The sequence below is a fragment of the Hippopotamus amphibius genome, chromosome 8 (assembly GCF_030028045.1).
Source record: "Hippopotamus amphibius kiboko isolate mHipAmp2 chromosome 8, mHipAmp2.hap2, whole genome shotgun sequence".
NCBI classification, from domain to species: Eukaryota; Metazoa; Chordata; class Mammalia; order Artiodactyla; family Hippopotamidae; genus Hippopotamus; species Hippopotamus amphibius.
Genome location: NC_080193.1, coordinates 92,313,040 through 92,333,291, shown reverse-complemented (window position 1 = coordinate 92,333,291; position 20,252 = coordinate 92,313,040). Strand labels below are relative to the sequence as shown.

General features: G+C 35.4%; 1 protein-coding gene across 1 annotated transcript in view; it reads left to right on the top strand.

Moving 5' to 3' along the window:
• SPAG16 (sperm associated antigen 16) overlaps window positions 1–20,252 on the top strand; it is a 939,339-nt gene that overhangs the window by 669,020 nt on the left and 250,067 nt on the right. The window lies entirely within an intron of this gene.

Below are 20,252 nucleotides of genomic sequence, written 5' to 3'. Positions count from 1 at the left end.
CTTCCAGCCAAGATGGAGTAACAGGGACCAGATTTACCCTCCTCCCTGAAACAATTGAAAAAACAGACAAAATTTATGAAACAGTGGTTTTCAGATATTGAATATTGAGTGGTAGAAGACAGTATTGAGAGCGGGGAGTAAATAAGATGAGCTCTATGGCTGCCCAAACTACTATCTGGAGAATTTCTAGGTCGTATCTCAGGGATAGACAGAAACCTTGGGGAAACCCAGCAATCTCCCAGAGTTGAGGAGATTGAGTGGGCAGTCCAGTGAGGCCAAGGCAGCTAGAGTTTGCAGGCAGAGTACAGGACAGGAGACAGGAACACAGAGAGAGAGATCTGGAGATTTGCAGAAGATCCCCTCCAGTCTTTAGCTGAGTATGGATCAGCTCAAAGCCATGGAAAAATCTGTCTGAAAAGTTGAAAAGAAAAATCCCCAAAGATCACAGGAGCCTAGGAATAGTTTGTACTCCTACCAGCCAGGTTGGTGAAACCTTGCAATTCAAAAGGACAGTAGCTAGAACAGGGATTGGCAAACTACTGCCCATGGCCTGTAATTATATATGGTTTTAATGGTGCACAACCATGCCGTTTACATACTAAGGCTGCTTTCACACTACAACAGCAGAGTTGAGTATTCACGATGGAAACTACATGGTCTGTGAAGCCAAAAATATTTACTGTCTGGATCTTTACAGAAAAATGTGCCAAGGGAGAGGGCTCAGAAGGTCATTACCTCAGTAGTAAGGTAACATCAGTCCACACCTCTGGATCTGGTCCCTTCACTAATGTCTTTGAACCATCTGAGTCAGCTCATGTAAAAAACTGTTTATTTTTTACTACAACTTAATGAGATTGTTACTATTGTCCTCTAATTACAGATGAGGAAACTAGGCTATGAAGTTAAGAACAAGCCCAATGACACCAGCTGATTCTAAGCCAGGCAGACTAATTCCAGAGACTAGAATTTAGACTTTCTATTATTCTGCTTCTCGTTGTAATAATAGTATTCAGTTTCATATTAATATATGGCATCTATTAGAAATAATTCATTGGTCATGTATATTGAAATAATCTAATTAATGACCACTTGGCAATGTTTGACTCAAAACTGATTAAGACGTAGGATCCTGTCACTATTTGTCAATTAGTTGTCCCTGGAAAGAAAAAAGGAAAAGAGAATCTCTCTAGTATTATCTCCCAGGTTTTTGATGTGTTTTATAACAAAGGGGCGGACCCTAAGTATATTCCTAATGGGAGCTGGAACTCCAGCCCCATACCTCAAGGTAAATTCCTATCAGACTAATCTAGGCTAGAATAGGTGAGTACCTACAGGCATTTTTTGGTATTTATGTATTTAAGTCCTGGCCTGATGAGAAACTGAAATAGGAAAGAAGGAAGGAAGGAAGGAAGAAAAGAGAGAGAGAAAGAGAGTAGGGGGGAGGGAAGAGAATAAGCTGGCTAACTTCTGTTATCTCTAAGGCACAAGGCAGAGCCAGGCTAAGTTGCTTCTCCTAAGAGCAAGCCCATTCTGCTATATCAGCTTCCTGGGAAAGAGTCACAAGAGAGAAGAGGCCACCAGAGGACTCTGCTCAATTATTTAGAATCCCATTATTTCACCCCCTGTTTGTATGCAAATCTATTTTGTTTTTGAGCAGAATATGGGCCCCTCTGCTGCTGGAGAAAGGACCTGGAGTAACTGAGGGAAATCAGATTATGTATCTCTCTGGGAGACCCAAGTGTGTGATTAATACCTGCAATGAAGTATACTATGCTCTAGGAACTTGGGCAAGGTGCTTTTTCTTTTAATCATCATAGAACTATGAGTTTAGTTCCATTTCTCCCAGTTTAAAGAGTTTTGAGAGCTTTAATTACATATGTATACTAATAAATATACACATTTGTACAGTTCTGTAAGAGCCTGAATTACATTTCATTTAATCTTTAGCTCTAGGAAATTATAGAGAAAAAATTCTGGAGATTCATAGGAATGGGTCTTGCACTGTACATGTAAAAAAGCTATTTTTTTCTCTTTGGTTTTTGTCATGCTATTCCATGTTTTAGAAGCATTTTTATTCACCTGACAGCAAGTGTCGAAAATATCATGCTAATTATAGAGGGGACACCTTGAAAACTTTAAAGGTGTATTGACCAAAGATACATTAATTCGGAAATAATATTTGTAGTTGTACAAAGTGTTATGACCATGAACCTGTTCTGACTGATCTGTGTCCATTCTGATTGGCTGGTTTGTAGTGATGCCATATTAGTTTCTAAGTATTTAGACCATCATCCTAATAATGGATCATAAATTCTGAGAACTGAAATGCATTTGAATTATACAAATTATGAAAGTTTAATATAAATGAAAGTTACTGACTTTTTTAAAATACAGAATTTATATGTGTAACTAAGTCTTGTGCCTTTCAGATTACTATCTTTGAAAGGATGTGTACTTAATCTAATGACAACATCATTGTACAAATTATGAAGCTCCCTTTTTGTGATTGTCTTCATAGTTTTAGGAATCATGATTTCATATCTCCGATACTCACAAATATATTATCTGAGTCTGGATTGGATTTGTAGAAACATCTAGAAATAATTCACATCCCATGCATCAGAAAAGGACATTTGAGTTAAGCACAAGGCAGGGCTCTAAAGAATAAAGATTGTTGTTCATATATGATTTGTAACATGAAATTGAGCAGGACACTTAATCTCTGTTGACCTCAACTTGATCTTGGATTAAGTGACTTCATCAGTTAGGTTTCCCAATACAATTTGATATAAAAATCAAGATTATTTAAAAATTGAGCCTCAAATTTAAATGACAGATGTATTGGTCAGCAATATAAAACTTTTATTCTTGCAAACCTAGCAACACATTCAGACTCTATAGCAACAGGAATTTTGGCAAAAAAAAATGCATAAGTTTGAACATTTTAATCAGTTAATGACTCCAATTCTTCTTATAGGACTTTATGAGATAGTAAAAATCTAACCCATTCTGGTTTAATCAGAGCAGGAAATAACTTTTTAATCTTACAAATTAGAGCATTATGCAGTGGCAATCTGCTATCACAGCTGCAATTGTCTGGATGATACAAAGAAGTCACACTTGTGTTGTTAGATCCTCAGTTTTGTGTATTATTTTCAAAACAAGTATTGTTGCTTAGTTCTCTGTTGTAGTTCTCTGCATAGAAATATAATTGTTAACATTATAGGCATTAGATGATCAAAGGTGCTTGTAAATGTTTTCCTATGTACATAAAATATCTCCTTGGAAGTTCATTACAAAGCTTATATGCCTAATTATATACAAACAATTTAAATCCAGCTCATGTCCAAAAAATGACAAATTCTAAATTACTGTCATCATATTTAATGAAGATTAATTTTGTTGTAGTCATGTAAGAAATAGTTTTCAAATGCATTTATAGTAGTTATATGCATATAACAATTAATGTGCTAATGCTAAGTTATTTTAAACACATTTAAGAAATTCAAAAAGATTTGTGTCTGTGTAACAAGTATGAGAAATTAATTTCATGACTAGCCATATCTTAATATCATCTAGGCAGTAAAATAGTCCAGTTCATATAAATAGCTATGCCTGTGTATTTACAGATGTAATACAAATTACATGTACATGCTAGCATAGGTCATTATGAAGTATGGCTAAAGATATTTTAACACATATATTAATCAAGAAGAATGCATTTTATATAAAGAATTAAAGCACAGTCAGACCCTTGAATTTTTCTAAGGGGTACACAGTTATGGTATTAAGAGGAATGTACTATTTTAATCTAATATAATAGTTATTAGATTTAAAAATAATACAGTTGAAATAGTCCATGCATACTTCATGGCCCAAGGTCAAGTAGCCCAAGAATTTGTCTTCTTTTTCATAGGTTGTGTATGCAAAACTGAATAGATAATTATCTTTAATCTCCCAAACTGATGCTTCTTAACAGGATAATACTTTAAGAGAAGTTGCAGTTCAACAGACATGCAGATCAACCCAGAGCAAATAACACACTGCTCTTGGAGAGGGAGCCTGCACAGTTGGCACTTGTGATAACGCTCAGTTATATTTATCTAAAATTGAATTTCAAACAATATTCACATACGATTTATTCAAATCTGATCTCAGAAGTATCTGTTCTCATTTGTAACATAAGAGGAGTGAAAATGAAAATTATTTAAAATCATCTTCATGCAACATCTACTATGCACTCTACCACCAAAAGAAAAAAATAATTGAAAAGAAGAAATAGTATACTAATTGGTATTATGAAAATCAACAGTCTGTAAATGTTTTGAAATAATGAGTTTGATAAATAGAATAATGGATTTGCATTTGGAATAATATACATGCATTTCAGATCATGCCTTCTAGCCAAGAATTTTATTATTCTCTCTCTTGTATTTTTGTTTGTCTAATGGTGGAAATTATGTTAATTCAGTTGACAAATATTTAGTGTAAGCCTATTATCTGCCAAGCACTGTTCTAAATTCTGGGATTCAGCTATGAAGAGACAGGTAAGATTCTATTTACAGAGTGAATTGAAACAATAGCCATAAATGTGCAAGTAATAAACTGGGAGTGTTGAAAACTATAAGTTAAACCATCGCACATGTAATATGCTATAGGTGTCATCAGAATGTGATTTGTAAAAAGTATCCTGTAGCTGTATATGGAGCGGGAGAAAAAAGATGGGCACTCCTATAATGTTAACTACAATGTTACCCATTTCTCTTCTCATGGACTCAGTTTAATTTGAAGTTTTGATCTTCTTTTATCCTTTCACTATACCTTTCATAATGTTTGATTTGTTCCTTCGTCCATGTGGCACTAGAAACCATTTATCCTTACCACAATTGAGTTGTAATAGTGGATGTTGCTGCTGCTTCTGCTTCAGCTTCTCTTTCTCCTTCTTCTACTTCTTTCCTCTTCCCCCTTAGGTCTCTTCTCTGCATTCATCTTCTCTCTCCTTTCTTTCTCTCATCTTCCATAAATACAAAGAGCTGAGTTAACCATAATTCTCAATACATAATAGGCAATTATCATTTGATTTTATTACTTTTCTCCTTTGATGTTCCATCCTACTCTCATTCCCTCCCACCCTCTATGGAAATTTTTAAATATCATTGATATGTTTCCCTTAGATTTACAAGTATCTTTGAAGAATATATAGAGTTACTTTCTATACATATGTATCTAAGATTTTAAAAAACTTATTTTGTCATAAATTTCATTCAATTTCTTGCTTTTTCATTCTATACTATGTTCTTAAGTTTTATCCATATTAATATATGTCTGTCAGGTTTATAAGTTCAATCTACTGGATAGTATTCCATTTTATTCATTTTATCATTTTATTTATCCAGTAAATAGATAAATTTAGTGTAGTGTTCTAGTGTAGAACACCTAAATTCCCTATAAGCCCCTGCTACATCAAGGTAGGCTGTGCTGAACATCCTCATACATATCTCTGTGTTAGGCATCTGTGAGTGTTTCTCTGTACTGTATACCCAGGGCAGCACTTGCCGTGCCATAGAACATATGTTATTTAACTTAGTTAAGCATTTTCACATGGTTCTTCAGAATCACTGTACTAGTTTACCGTCCTTTAAGGACGGCATTTCAACATTTGGTAGTGCTGTGGACTGAACTGTATCCCCTCAAAATCCATATGTTGAAACCCTAACCCTCGATGTGACTGTATTTTGATAAAGGTCTTTTAGGAAGTAATTAAGTTTAAATGAGGTCATAAGAGTGGGGTCCTGATCCAATAGCATGAATAGTCCTTTAAGAAGAGTCTTTTGCACACAGTAGGAAAGGTTATGAGGGCTCACAGCTAGAAAACCAGTCTGCAAGCCAGGAGGAGAGCCTTCCTCAGAACCTGACCATGCTGTCACCCTTCTCTGGGACTTCTAGCCTCCAGAACTGTGAGGAAATAAATTTCTGCTTTTGAAGCCACCCGGTCTATGGTATTTTGTTATGGCAGCTCGAGTAGACTAATACAAGTAGTATTTGATTTCATAATTCTGTCAGTATAGTGGGCACTATACGCATTGCATTTTCCTAATTACTAGTGATGTTGAGCATCTTTTTACATACTTGTCAGTCTTTCAGGCTTTCTCTTCTGTGAACTAATTGCCTTTGTCCATGTTTTCTATTGGATTTCTTTCCTCTTGGGACTTACAAATTTGCAATAATTGTCTGTGTATCAATCTACTGTTGGTTTTGAATGTATATTTATCCCAAAGAGAAAAATATTTACTGATCTCATCTATGGTATCTTTTACTAAACTGAAATCAATAAATGTCATAGAATCAAAATTTTTTTTTTAGTGTTTTTTTTTTTTCCTTTTGAGGCATTGCTTGAGAATATTATCCTTATTATTAGGTCACAAAAGCATTTTCCTGCATCTTCCTTTTTTAGCTTTGTGTTGTTACCTTTTACGTTTTAGGACTTTGATTCAAGGTGCAAGGAGTTGTTATCAGTCAGCATTTCCTCCAATAACAAAGCAACCCATAAATCTCCCTGATTTACTGAAGCATTTATTTCTTGTTCTTTTTTGAGAGAGCTTCAGGTTGGCTCAGGCCTGATGCCCTTTCCTGGGCTCCATCTGAACTCCACGTGTCTTCTCATTCTGGACCCCAGGGCCTGTGTTTGGGACATGTTAACCTCTTACAGTAAGCATAGCTGAAAAGAAAAAGAACCGTGCAATCACATTTATATCTTCTTTTGAATGTGACAAATATTGTCTGCTTAATATTCCATTATCCAAAGCATGTTCATACCAAGTTATAAGCCAAGTCCAAAGCCAGTTATATGGGGCCATATACTGTTATTACAGATTACAAGGACATGTCCTGGACAATGCCTAGGGATTTTTAACCTTGTTACAGGAAAGAAACATGAAGTTGGGAACAATAATTCAATGACTATAGGGAGAGATTCAACTGTATTTTCCTATCTATTGAGGTGTTTTTCCTGACACCATCAACTATACAATTAAATCTGTGATGCCACTTCTATCACACAACCTCATATAGCAAAAGATAGAGTCTTTTCTGAATTCTTTTTTCTAATGCTTTGGTAACATTGTCTTTTTCTGAGTTGGTACAATTCTGTTTTGTTACTGGATGTTCTAGGGTTACTTAATATATGAATGTGAAGCCACTCTTTGCTCTTATTTTCCAAAAGTACCTATTGGGCTTCTTATTGCCTGGGATTTTTAGTTACCTTTTTTAAAATTTTAAATTGTATTTAATTATGTCAGAGAACAAGGCCTGTATTAAGTTCATCTCCTGTGGCCTCTAATGTAGACAATTTGTTCACTGTCCTTTGTGTAATCAAAAAGAATGCATATGTGCATACCCCTTATTAGTTCAAACATTTTTCTAGAATTTAGTTTGAGCTTATTTACTGTATATTCAAATCATTTATAACATTTATTTTGGCTGCTTAAGCTCTCAGTTTCTGACATAGATATAGTAAAAATCCTTAACCACAAGTGTTAATTTATCCTTATAATTCTATCAGTTTTGCTGCATATATTTTGAGGCTATATTTTTAGATACATATATTCATAATCATCATATCTTCTTGATCTTTTCTCCCTTTTATCAGTCTGTAATATCACCTTCAAAATGATTTTGCCTTAAGTTCTATTTGGTCTTATATTAAAAATTGGTGCCCTATTTTCTTTGAAGTCATATTTTCCTGATAATCTTTCTTTCCATACCTTTACTTTTCACATCTTTTTTTGTGGGAATTTTTTATTTGTTTTTTTTCAAGTTTTTGCTTCTTTTTTCTTTCAATCTAATATTCCTATCTTTGGAATGATGAATTTGCTTTACTTATAATAGTGATTTTTTTTTTTCTACATGAATGTGCTTGCATAGAAAAATGTTTATGTTAGGATTCTCCAGAAAAACAAAACCAATATGATGTGTATTTGTGTGTGTGTGTGTGTATGTATGTATACAGCTTGAGTCCAAAGGCAGTACAAAGGCAAAATTGCTTTATTCCCAGGGACTTTAGTCTGTTTCTTAGGAACTTCAGCTGATTCGATGAAGCCTGCCCACATTATGGAGGGTAATCTGCTTTACTCAAAGTCTAGTGACTTAAATACTAATCATACAAAAAAACCTTCACAGCAACATTTATACTGGTGTTTGATCAAAACAGGGTACCATGGCCTAGTCAAGTGGACACATAAAATTAACTATAACAATGCCTTTCTGATACCTTTCTGTCTCTTGTCTTCCCTTTGATGATATTAATTCTTTCAGGAAATAATTATTTTGCCCTATTCTAGATGCTAAGGATAGAGCATATTTCTATTCTCATGGAACTTACATTCTACAAGTACTTAGAGGGGAAGGATTAGAGGAAGTAGATGATAAATAACTAATGGAATCAACACTAACAAGTGGTAATAAGTTATATAAAAAGAATATGCCAAGAGAATGGAGTGTAGTGAGGTAAAATATTACTTTATAGAGAATATTCAGAGATAATGTCTCTGTGAAGTGATATATGTGAGTAGAGACTTGGAGGAAGTAAGGGAATAGATAAAGTGGTTATCAGAGGGAAGACTGTTCTAGGCAGAGAGAACAGCGGTACAAAGTCTCTAAGTTGGAACTATATTTTTTGTGTATTTAAGGTTAGATGAGGAGAATTATGAGGGTTGAGTCAAAATGTTATCCAGGGGCCAGATCATGGATGGTCTTGGAGTCTATGGTACCAACTCTGGTCTTCATTTTTAAAAGAGGCATTTTTATAATTAATTATCTTAATTTCTTAAGTGCATTATTTAAAGATCACGCATTTAGGTATAGGGGTGTATAGGTAAATTAGTCTTGCCAAAAAAGAATAACAGGTGAAACTTAGAAGAGAGCCAATATATTTGATCAAGTCAGAGAACAGTCAGTAAAATCATTTGCTATTATTTATGGGTGATAAAATCACAGCAAAAATTGTTATCCTTATTTATGTTTAAAGACATTGTTGCAGAAATCAGTCCGTCGAGAAACCAAGCGCCACACTCGTAGGGTTGGAGAACTCAGGTTTATTAAGCCAGCGGCCCCAGATGAGCTAACGCTCCAGAGTTCTGGGCCCCAAACTCAGGGTGAGCTTTACTTCTATAGTGCACATGTTTACAGAGCATGGACATTTCCAAACAGAAACTTACAAGAGCAGGTGCAGAATATTCCATTTTGTAGCAAAACATCTTAAAGTTACATTGGATTGCTAGGTCATCCTGTTTTTATGTTTTTCTCAGCGCAGCAAGCATATTTCACAAAAGCAAAACAAGCATGGAGTTATTTTTTGCTGAGTGTAAGTTTCTAACTTTCCTCTTCAACATGGTAGGACTTAAGTTACAGACTCAACTATATGAAATATAGAAATCTAAATGCATCAGACCCTGCTAATAGCAATTTATATCATAATAATGAGAAATGTCAGGAACTGTATTTGCCTTTGTAACACTTTTTTCTCCTTTAAGAAGCTGACAAGATATTTATGTATATGAGTATCACTGAATGTTCTGTTGAGGAGGAGATAGTTCATAAATTTGCTACTCTCCACTCGCATATCAGTAGGTAATTCACTACTCACTACCACTGTGGAAGCTTATGTAGAGATATGTTGACATTGACAACATTTAGAGGTGCTTAACTTTTACTACTGTCAACCTGACAGCCATGTTTTAAAATCAAATTTTAAATTAAATTTTAAATTAAATTATCTCCTTGAAGATATTTGCCTATGTATAAGCTCACATGAGAAAAGTGTTTCCATTTAAAGAAAAATTGTATCAGTGAGAATTTTGGAGTATTTTGCTATGCAGGCTGTAATGGTGAAGCAGTGGAAGAAGAGTGCCTAGAGATCTCATCTCATCATGGGAGGCCTAGAGTAATAATATTCTGTATCTGTATAATGCTTTATCGATATTAGTATCATTCATTTCACCAGCATATTTCTACCACTTAGTCCGGTGGGGTTTTCATTCTCAAAAAAGACTTCTCTTTTAACATTCTTGTACTGGTTTTTATTGTGTGTTTGTTTGCCATAGCTAACATCCAGTTTGTTTTGAGATAGTTGAACTGGGTTGTATTTCCAGATTTGTTACCTCCATTCTTCTGCCTAGACTGAAAGTATCCTGTGACTTTTCTCTGTTTCCTTTTCCTCCTGAAGTTGTAGTCCTAACCAAGCGTTGCTGCTTGTAAGAAAGCCTTGATCCAGCTTTGGAGTTTGGGACAGCCAATTGATCATACTCAATGATGAATATTTTGTTGACAGCAGTACTCAATATCCCTATCATATCTCAGTCAATCAGGTTAAAATATTGCCTTACTATTTTCAGTAATAAAGGTAAAATTTGTGTTAACAAAGCCATGTTTGCTATAATTCAAAGTCAATTAGCATTCTCATGTGATGAAATTATTAGACTCTCATTTTAAGTGTTGAATGATAAAGAGAGCATTATTCATTCTAATTATAAATAATCCTCAAAAATAATTCAAAAGGGCATCTGTGAATACCAGTCATGAAAAGATAATAACTGAAGACAATTTGAAAATAAGTTAAATATGTAAGCATAAGACTTGTTCAGAAATCTCATACAATGCAATACCACGTAACCATTAAAGTGTCATAAATGTGTATGTAATGAAGAACAAAGATAGTTTTTCATAATACATAGTGAAGATAAAGTAGTGACAAAATAGAGTATCAGACATAATTTTGCAATGAGTATCTAGAAAGATAGGCAGGCAGACAAACAGAGAGATGGATGTTATACTGCTCATTCTTCACTGGCTCTGTCCTTCCACTCATCCATTCTGTGCTCTTCTCTAGTCCCTCAGAAAGATTCTTGCCGATTGACTTCTGTTTGGGATTGACCAATGAGAGGCACTGACAGGAAAGGAAAGAGCAGGAGGAGAGTTGAGAACATTTATTCCTTCTGCTTGCACCTTGGATGCATTTGTAGTGATGGCTGCATTGCTTGACAGCTATAGCTTCTGTCAGGCAGCCCCATTTCTAAGGTTCCAGTTCTTAGCCAGGTTACACTTAGGTCATTTCCACTATTTACCCCTTCAAGTCTAGGGTAGTAACAACTTTCCATTGCTCCTAGTTTATGTATTTATTTTCTTAAATTTTCCTCTATTTTTTCCCCTCTGTAAATGGTCCCTTCATTAATAAGCCTTTCTAAAATTTCCATCTGAGCGTGTGCTCTGTTTCCTGGCAAGACCCTAACTGATACAGATGCATGTAAAGAGCCTGGCATTTTATAGCCATCAAAATATGTGCAGGAATTCTCTGTGAGGTGTCTTTCCTATGTTCTATCTAAGTTTCTTAAAGTAAATATGTTATAATTGTTTAATACAAAAATGGAATAAAACTCCTGTACATGAAAGAAATAAGAAATAGCATGCAAGTAAATAATGCTGATATGAAACAGTAAATAGCTGGTATCTTTTTAACTTCTTATTATGGTTGGCCAGATTAGTCCTAATGATCTTCTATTTCCAACTCTAAGTCCTACTCATCTCCTGTCAACATGATACAGAATGAAATAAATATGATTCATCTGAAGCCAAGAAAAAGGTGGCACTTATGTTTACAAGAGGTTAATACTTAAACCCTCTAGTCTTCACTTTTGCATGGAGGAAAGAGTCCTAGAATATTCCTAGCCCCTCTTTCTCCATCTCTGCCCCTCCCTCCCCTCTCCCTCTGTGCAGGGGTTGTCTTGATTAACTAAAAAGCTCTGAAGGAACTGACCAAGTCCCACTGAATAGCTTCTCCAGCAGTCCTCTCCTTGGGAAATTCTATCCTCTGATCGTGTAGTTTTCTCTATTGCTGCCAGCAAACTACTCCAATAGCAGAAGCCAGAGTTTTTGCAACTCTGCCAATAATTGGCTGGTCAGAGTTAATTATTTATGGAAACTGTTAGGAAACTGATTAGGCTGCATATTCATGTCATATTTTAAAATTCACCCTTATCACATTAAAAGTGATATTTGATCTGCATCCCTGTAATTCCTGTGTCTGTTCCTCACGTGGTTCCAAACTGGAGAAGAAAGGAAAGTGTATTTTACTGATGCTCTCAGACCACAATAATATTCAGATTCCTTTTATATGCCCACAGGAAGCATTATTTTTTTAAGATGTGTATTTTTTGTTATTCAAAAATTTTTTGTGATTATTTTCAAAAAGCAATATGAAAAATATATAAAAGAAAAATAAATGATATGAAATCATACAAATCAGAGTTATATTTCTCATGAAACTCCATGTAAAATCACTATATATAATTATATGCATAATGTAAAATTACTATATATTACCGAAAATAGTAAAAATGCTATATATGTGTATATATAGTATTTCACACTATATTCCTATCCTAATGATCTACCACATCCAACCTTATGCCCTACAGTGTCCTAATAATACAGTTATTTTACACTTTGTATTGGGCCTTTTTTCATTCTAATTGCATACAGAAGCAGTAGAGCAGTTAAGAACAACAGCCTCCAGAGTGACAGAGATTGGTTGACTGGTTTTAAATCCAGATTCTACCACCTATTAGTTCTTTAACCTTGAGCATGTTCCTTAATCTTTCCATGCCTAAATTTCCTCCTCCGTAACATGAGGATAAGAAAACACAGTACTTGTTAATTTTTGTGAGCATTAATGAGATGGTCCATATAAACATGGTAAAAAGGCTTACGTCTCCGTCCTCCCATGTTTACATTCCAGTGGGAGAAGTAGAAAATTAACTCTTTGTCTCTCTATCTCTGTCTCTCTTTACGTCTCTCTCTCTCTCTCTCTCTCACACACACACACAGGCATGCATAAATGGTATAAGAAAATAAAGCTGTGGTAAGTATATAGAGTGAAAGGGTGGGGAGTTGATATTTCAGGAAAGATTTTAAGGGAAGATCTCTGAGAAAGGGCAACCTGCATGAAGTGAGGATGTAAGTCATGCACAAGTCTTGGGAAAGGACATTCTAGGAAGAGGACTCCAAGTAGACAGACCTTGAGTTAGAATAAGGCTGTGAAGATCCACATTAACTAGAGCAAAATGAATAAGGCAGAGATTGGCATGACTTTGGAGAGAGAAGCAAGAGTTAGACCACAAAGGGTCTCATAGGCCATGATAAAGAGATTGATTGTTAGTTGAATATAACATGAAAACAGTGGACAGTTCTTAGCAGTGAGGTAATAAAATTTGATCTATGTTAAAACAAGCCAGCTATAAACAAGTTGACAACCATATAGACAAACACACTCTATCCAGGACTATATACTCCCCTCCAGTGATTTTCCTTTCAATTGATTTGTCAGTTCTACACTATATTGATTGTTCTTCTTTATACTTACTGTATTTTATTATTAGGTAAATTGAGTACCATTTAATTAGCATCATTTTTCCAAGATATCTTAATTATTCAGGTTCATTGATTAATGTATTAGTTAAGATGCTTTTGGCTACAAGAATCAAAAATCGCAACTGGAACTAACAATAGAAATCTTGTTATCTCACATAAAAGAAACTCCACAGGTAGGGCCGATTTCAGATTTGGTTGATTCAGCAAATCTAAAATATTTTCATGGAGTCAGTTTCTTTCTCTCAGTTCTGTCATCCTGAGTGTTGGCAGCAAGGTGGCTCTTGCAACTTCTGTAGATCATACTGTAACAAGATAGCATCCAGGGGAAGTGATGAGACTGTCTCTTTCTCTGGCTTTCAGAAGAGAGGGTACTGTTTCTTAAAGTCCCCAACTAGAACTCCCTCATGTCTTTTGGGCCAGGATTGGGACATATGCACATCTCAGAATGAGGCCCTAGAAAGGGGAATCATTACTTTTATATAAGTCAGTGGTGTCATCCTCCCCTGGGGCACACACCTGTGTGTGTGTGGGTGGGGGGGTGGGGGGGAGGAAGAAAGGGAAGGCCAGAAGGCAAGGAGAAAGGAAAGGAACAGCAGTAGGGAAACATCTCTAACAACTAGAGCAACATAAAAGTAACTCAGCAGGCAGAGAGTATGTACTCCCGGAATTGTTTGGGGGGAAGCTGGAGGAAAATTACTTTGAAAAGGAAGGAGAAAACCAAAGCATTAGAAAGGATTTTAAGTAAAGCAGTGACTTGAGAACTTTATTACAAGGACAGCCCACAGCAGGAAATTTATTTTACATCATAACCCTAAAACACGATCTTAAGCATATATATATATATAGTGTATATTGTATATTTATATTTATATATAAATATGTATAAATAGATATAAATAGATATTTTCTGTTATACCACTTTTAATGCTGCTCTACATTACTTTCATGACCTACTTATTGGTTTCAAGCTGCAGTTTGGAAAATCCTGGTCCAGTTGACCTCTCAAGCCAGTGTCGAAAACACCTCAAGATGCATAATAATCTTCCTCATGGTGGTAATTCTTTGTATCAAGTTTATATAATGAGTGGTAGCTTGATTTGCCTCTTTATTTATTGTGTACTCTGTGTGGCCTGTGAGGGAGTTGGTCTGAGGAAAGTTATGCTGGGTGAAATTGCATGGGAACAAAGGGGAACACCCCTGCACCAGTCCATTTGAACTCTCAGTACCTACAAATCTCTAAAGCATATGTTGCTACTGGTGCAAAATCAAAACAGTGAGAAACTGTAACAAGGCAGCCTGAGTAAGTGTCCTTACCCCAAATGCAGCTACTTCACCAGAGCAATTTTGCCTTTGGGATACAAAAATTAAACATTTCATGTCATTTTAAAACTAAATAATCATAGTTTTGTAAGATGTGTTCCCATTTCTCCTATTGGTGGTTTCTAGAAACACCTATCTTTCTGTAGGTTAGAACACCGAGTAAGTTCTCATATGAAATAAGATGCTTAGAAAAGAGCTAACTATATCATGTAATTCATAATTTGATAATTCTTAGGCATTTATGAGTATTTTGTAAGTTATTATTTCCTAGACTATAATAGTATCTGAGATGCAAATCAACCTATTTGATGCTGACCAATATGGTTTAATTTTGTACCTTAAAGAGGCACATTTTGTATTAAGAAAGATTCAGGTTCATAATTTGACTCTTTTATTCTAAGGAAGTAAGTGAGATTTCAAAATGTTGAGCTTAGGAGTGAGTTGGTGAATGTTTATCTTAACTTTGTTTTGAGCATTTCTGTCCCCAAAGCCAGGCAGTATTTTGCATTTTGGTCATTTTTCTTTTGCTGAGATAATGAGGGTGGGACCCTTTACAACTGCAGGCAATTGCTTTGCGCTCTACACACTTTGAAGAGATTAGCCCCATTGATATTCTCTTCATTTTTCAGAGAGAAATGCTGCTTTCCCCTGAGTGTAGGAGGATGGACAGCTATTGAATAGAAACTGCTTTTGTCCAGCAGATAGTATGGTATTAAATATTCTCTTCTCAAAGACATATATGCAGCATTAGAAAGTTCTCTAAGACGATTGGGAGCCTCATTACACTGACTTGTTAATTTTGTCTGAATCTGCAAGGTTAGATTTGGTATCATCTGCCTAGAATATATCCTTAAAGGGGTTAGAGCCTGGATGGTATTGTTATTAAGCCAGCCAACTTGGTAATGAACAAGTTAATTATCCTGGGGATAAAAGGGGGAAAATGGCATATTTTTGCCAGCAATCCAGTGAAAAAGATACAAATGAACTATAATATATGGAGGTCTGCCTACCCAGTAGGACTTAGCTGAACAGTGACTTGTCTCTCCTATGGGAGTTTGATCAAAGATATCTCTCTTTGATTTAAAAATGTTATACTTTGCTGGAAGTCAGATGAAACCATATAAATAACGAAAGTTTTATGCCAGATGATTTCACATACATTATGTTATTGTTGTTTCAGAGAGGTTCAATTAGCAAAAATCTCAATTCAAATGACTTTTCTGTATTAAAAATGTCTCTTGTGGGAGATACACACACACACACACACACACACATGTAAACACATACATGTGTATATATGTATTGATATATATATATGTATATGTATTTGTATATGTATTTATGTGTGTGTGTGTGTATTTAACGCCAGTGCTACAGTTCTATCCAGTGTCTGGCTTAAATACAAGAGCTTTATCTACTGATTATTTTGCTTCTGTAGACAATCAGATACTGAAACCTTTTGAAAGTCATCATATCCTTCCCTTTCTGAAAGCATCCTTGAAGTTCAGCAGCTTAGCAAGTTTCTGTTGCCTTTGTGCTTCTTGCAGTGTTATAGATACATAAAAAGGAATATTACTTTCATTCAGAGGACGTAACAAAAACCTGTGATTTAGGGAACAAGGTTATCTTCAAATAAGCCTTTTATTTATGCTGTTCAGACCACCTATCTTCAGGATATCACAAGTGTCGATCAATTTCAGGTCAACTGGATGTGTGAAATAGAAGTGGCATGCTATAAGCTCATGATTATATCCTGTGGTTTGTAACAGTAAATGTGATTACATGACATGTTGCTGTACCCTTTTTGGTCTTTTTGCCTGTGCACTTGAGATAATCTGCCTGTGCAAACTCTAAGAGCTTAGTTTACTGGGAAAGGATCTGTGATATAATTCTATTCATTTCTTCAGAGGTTTAGAAATTAAAAACTCCTATCATCTCCATCCCTAGGGTTTTGTAATTATAGTTCCAATATCATCATCAAAGACCCTGAGCAGGCTCCCACATGGCACTGGGATGGAGAAATGGCGATGGATATAGGATTTCCTGAAAGATGTCTAGGGTCAGAAAATTGCTATTCTGCCTTTATCTCCAGGAACAACTCACAGGATCCCAGTATTTTGTAACTCCTTAGCCCTTGAAAGTAGGGTCAATGAGATTTTTCCAAGATTTATAGAGCTTTCAAGGTAATGAGATAGGATAAAAAAAGTTTTCTAATTTACAGATCTGGTCAGTTTTACTTGGGGCTACCACCGTAGTTATGTTGGACCTTAATTATGACAGTAAAAGCTTGAAAGAACAATGTTTGGTTCCTTTACATTGAGATAAGTTGTTTAGGGTGCTTAGAATGTAAAAGCTCTCCTTTTTCAGTGTACTTTTCTCTAATTTACAGAATGTATTTTGTTCTTCGGTTGCACTTTGCTGAGTTATTTGCATTTCCTTTGTACAGATACTAGCATTTCAATAAATATTTGTTGATTGATAACTACACAGATAATATTTATTGAGGGCCTTTGACCCTAGTCATTATCAGTGCTTTTTTCATGAACTTTTCATATGATTTCTGAAAAGCACCCATTAAACTCTTCTAAAGTTTAAATTTGAACATATTTTTCAGCAACTTTACCTAATTTTTCAAGGAAAACTTTAGCTCCTTGCACTAACAAAGTGTACCGGCACATTGGCTCTACTCCTGTGCTATAAAAAGATTTTATCATGTTCCACAGATTCAGTGGTTCCATAAATTGCTAGCTGACAAATCAGGTTAAAAGATACTGTTTTACAACCGATACCAGTGTATCAAGTGTTACTGAAATGCTTTAAGAACAATAAATAAATAAATATATTTAAGTAAAAAATTATTGGTTTTGAAAAAGATCAGTTAATGTTACATGCAGGTATTAGTATAATGATAAGTGATGAAAAGTGTTAATCCAAAACTCAATGGCTGAAACCAAAAATGTTGACTTCTCACTCACATGGATCCAATGCAAGGAGGGCTCTGCTCCATGCAGCCGTGGCCCAGGCTGGCAAAGGCTCTTCCATTTTTACCATGCAGTTTCAAAGGTCACTGTGGGTATCAGTATCTAGCCAGTACACAAGAGAAGGGAGGGAAGAAAAAGAAGCCTGCTCCTTAGTCACCTTTGCACAGATAGAAAAGAAATATTTTCTACCACTAAGGACAAAGGCCTTCAATCACTATTCACTTCATTCAGCTGGCAAGAACTAGTCAAATGGCCCAGCCTGGATACGAGGGAAGCTGAGAACTGCATTCCCTGACATAGCAGCCATCTTCTAACAACTCTACTCTGTGGAAAGGAGTCTGAATCTTCAGTGGGGAACCAACAGTATCTACCATACTGTATCAGTTACTGTTCTTGGGTTGTAATTAACAAAAACTGATTCTGCTAATTAAGCTAAAAAAGAAGTGGGTTAGAAGAGCATGATGCAGTTTGCAAAATCTAAAAGGAAGAAAGGTTAAACTTAACAGCCAAGCCTCAGAAAATCCTGGCATCAAAGAAGCTACAAAGACAACAGGAATTGGGTTAATGAACATGGTCTTCAGATGACTGTCAATGAGACAAGATGGCTACAGCCACTTTCAGCCCAGGTGTTAATCCAGTCAAGATTTAGAAAAAATCTTTGAGGGAAAGAACATCTAGATTTCCCTGGTGGTGCAGTGGTTAGGAATCCACCTGCCAGTGCAGGGGACACAGGTTCGATCCCTGGTCTGGGAAGATCCCACATGCTGCAGAACAACTAAGCCCATGTGCCAAAACTACTGAGCCCAACTGCTGCAACTACTGAAGCCTGTGCACCTAGAGTCCACGCTTCATAGCAAGAGAAGCCACGGCAATGAGAAGCCCATGCACCACAATGAAGAGTAGCCTGCTTGCCAGAACTAGAGAAAGCCTGCACACAGCAACAAAGACTCAATGCAGCCAATAAAAAAAATAAAATAAAAAAAAAAAAGAACATCTGATTAGCTGGTCACTTTCCCTTCTCTTGACTAGGGAGAGTTGGGTATCTGGGTTAAGAGTCCTCCAAGATTGTATTCAGTGGCGAACAGGAAGACCCCCCAAGCCAAGACAACATGCAGGTACTGTCAGAGGAAGGGGTGATAGAGGATAGGCAGATCAAACAATGTATGTGCTCTTTAAAACTCAGAAATTCCAGACTACTTTATGTTTAATAATTCAAAGGAAAGAAACAATTTTGATCCACATAACTAAGAGAAATAACTAATAAATCAATATCCAAAGTCTAATAAAGTATCTCATTATCTATTGGTCACAAAATCCTTTTCCTTTCTTGTTGTAATTCAATAATCTTAGAAAAACTTGTGAATCTCTCTGAAGCTAAGTTACTTTTTCCATTCAAGTGCAAATGAGGACATTTTCTGTCATGTGAGGCAGTGGTGTTTGAGTGTGGGGACTCTTGGGTTGCAGTCAATGGAAACTGACTGGAGAGTGGTGAGGAAATAGCAATGAGAGTTGATGTATTTATTATTATATATGTTGTGATTCCTTGGAATATTCCATAATAAAGATGATTACTGTTTACAAATAAATTTGTATTTTGCCTAGGAGATATTAGAATATCTTCACTTGTATTTCACCAAGAAATACATTTTTTAACCTTTGTTTCTAAGGTGGCTCCAGATTACATATATAGGTTTATTAAAGACTCTTCTTGATAACAGGGTAGGCAAATTCCCCACCAAAGAACTGTGGGGTAAAATAGATTAAAATAAATAATATCTAAGTGGATAAATTTTAAAATATTCTGTAGGATAGGAAGTTGTAAAGAATATAGTATTACTAGAGTTAGAATTGCTATAAATAGTTATCCTTAAAAATGAATGCAAGGTTTGAAAATTACAGGATAGACCTGTGGAAAATTGTAAAAATTACAATGAAAAAAAAATCCTCCAAACAGAGCTTAGTATGCCTTCTTATCATTTCACTCTACCCTGTAGATGTAGTTTTCGAAGTAGGCTACTAAGTTGTCTTTCAAAGGTTTATTTTAGCAAATGTCTCTTCCATCTATGCACAAAGAAAGTGAAATAACCCTATAATTTTGTGGATTTTTAAAAGGTAAGCTAACAAAAAGATTCTTCTCCTTTTCTTTTGATTCCAAAGAATGTACAGTTTGTCCATTCTTTTCCTTTGGGAGCTCAATAAGACAATCTTCTCCTGAATCTTTCTTCAAGTGTCTCATATTACAATAGAAGTACAGTAATGGTCAATCTTTTTTAAGCTTCCTGAGCTTGCTTGCTCTCCCCTGAGACTCTAGTGGAATTTATTGTGTGTGTGTTTATATGTTTTTATAAAAAGAGAAGTTTGCCCAAAAAAACACTATTTTCCCTTGAAGTTACACTAGTTTTTCTAGACATTATGAGCAAAATTTCTCTTGTTTTTAATTAGGGCTAAGTGCTAACTCCAGGAATGCACATAAATATGGAACAAGTATTGGAAAATTAATGAAGGTCTAATTTTAAGGTTAATGTTTGG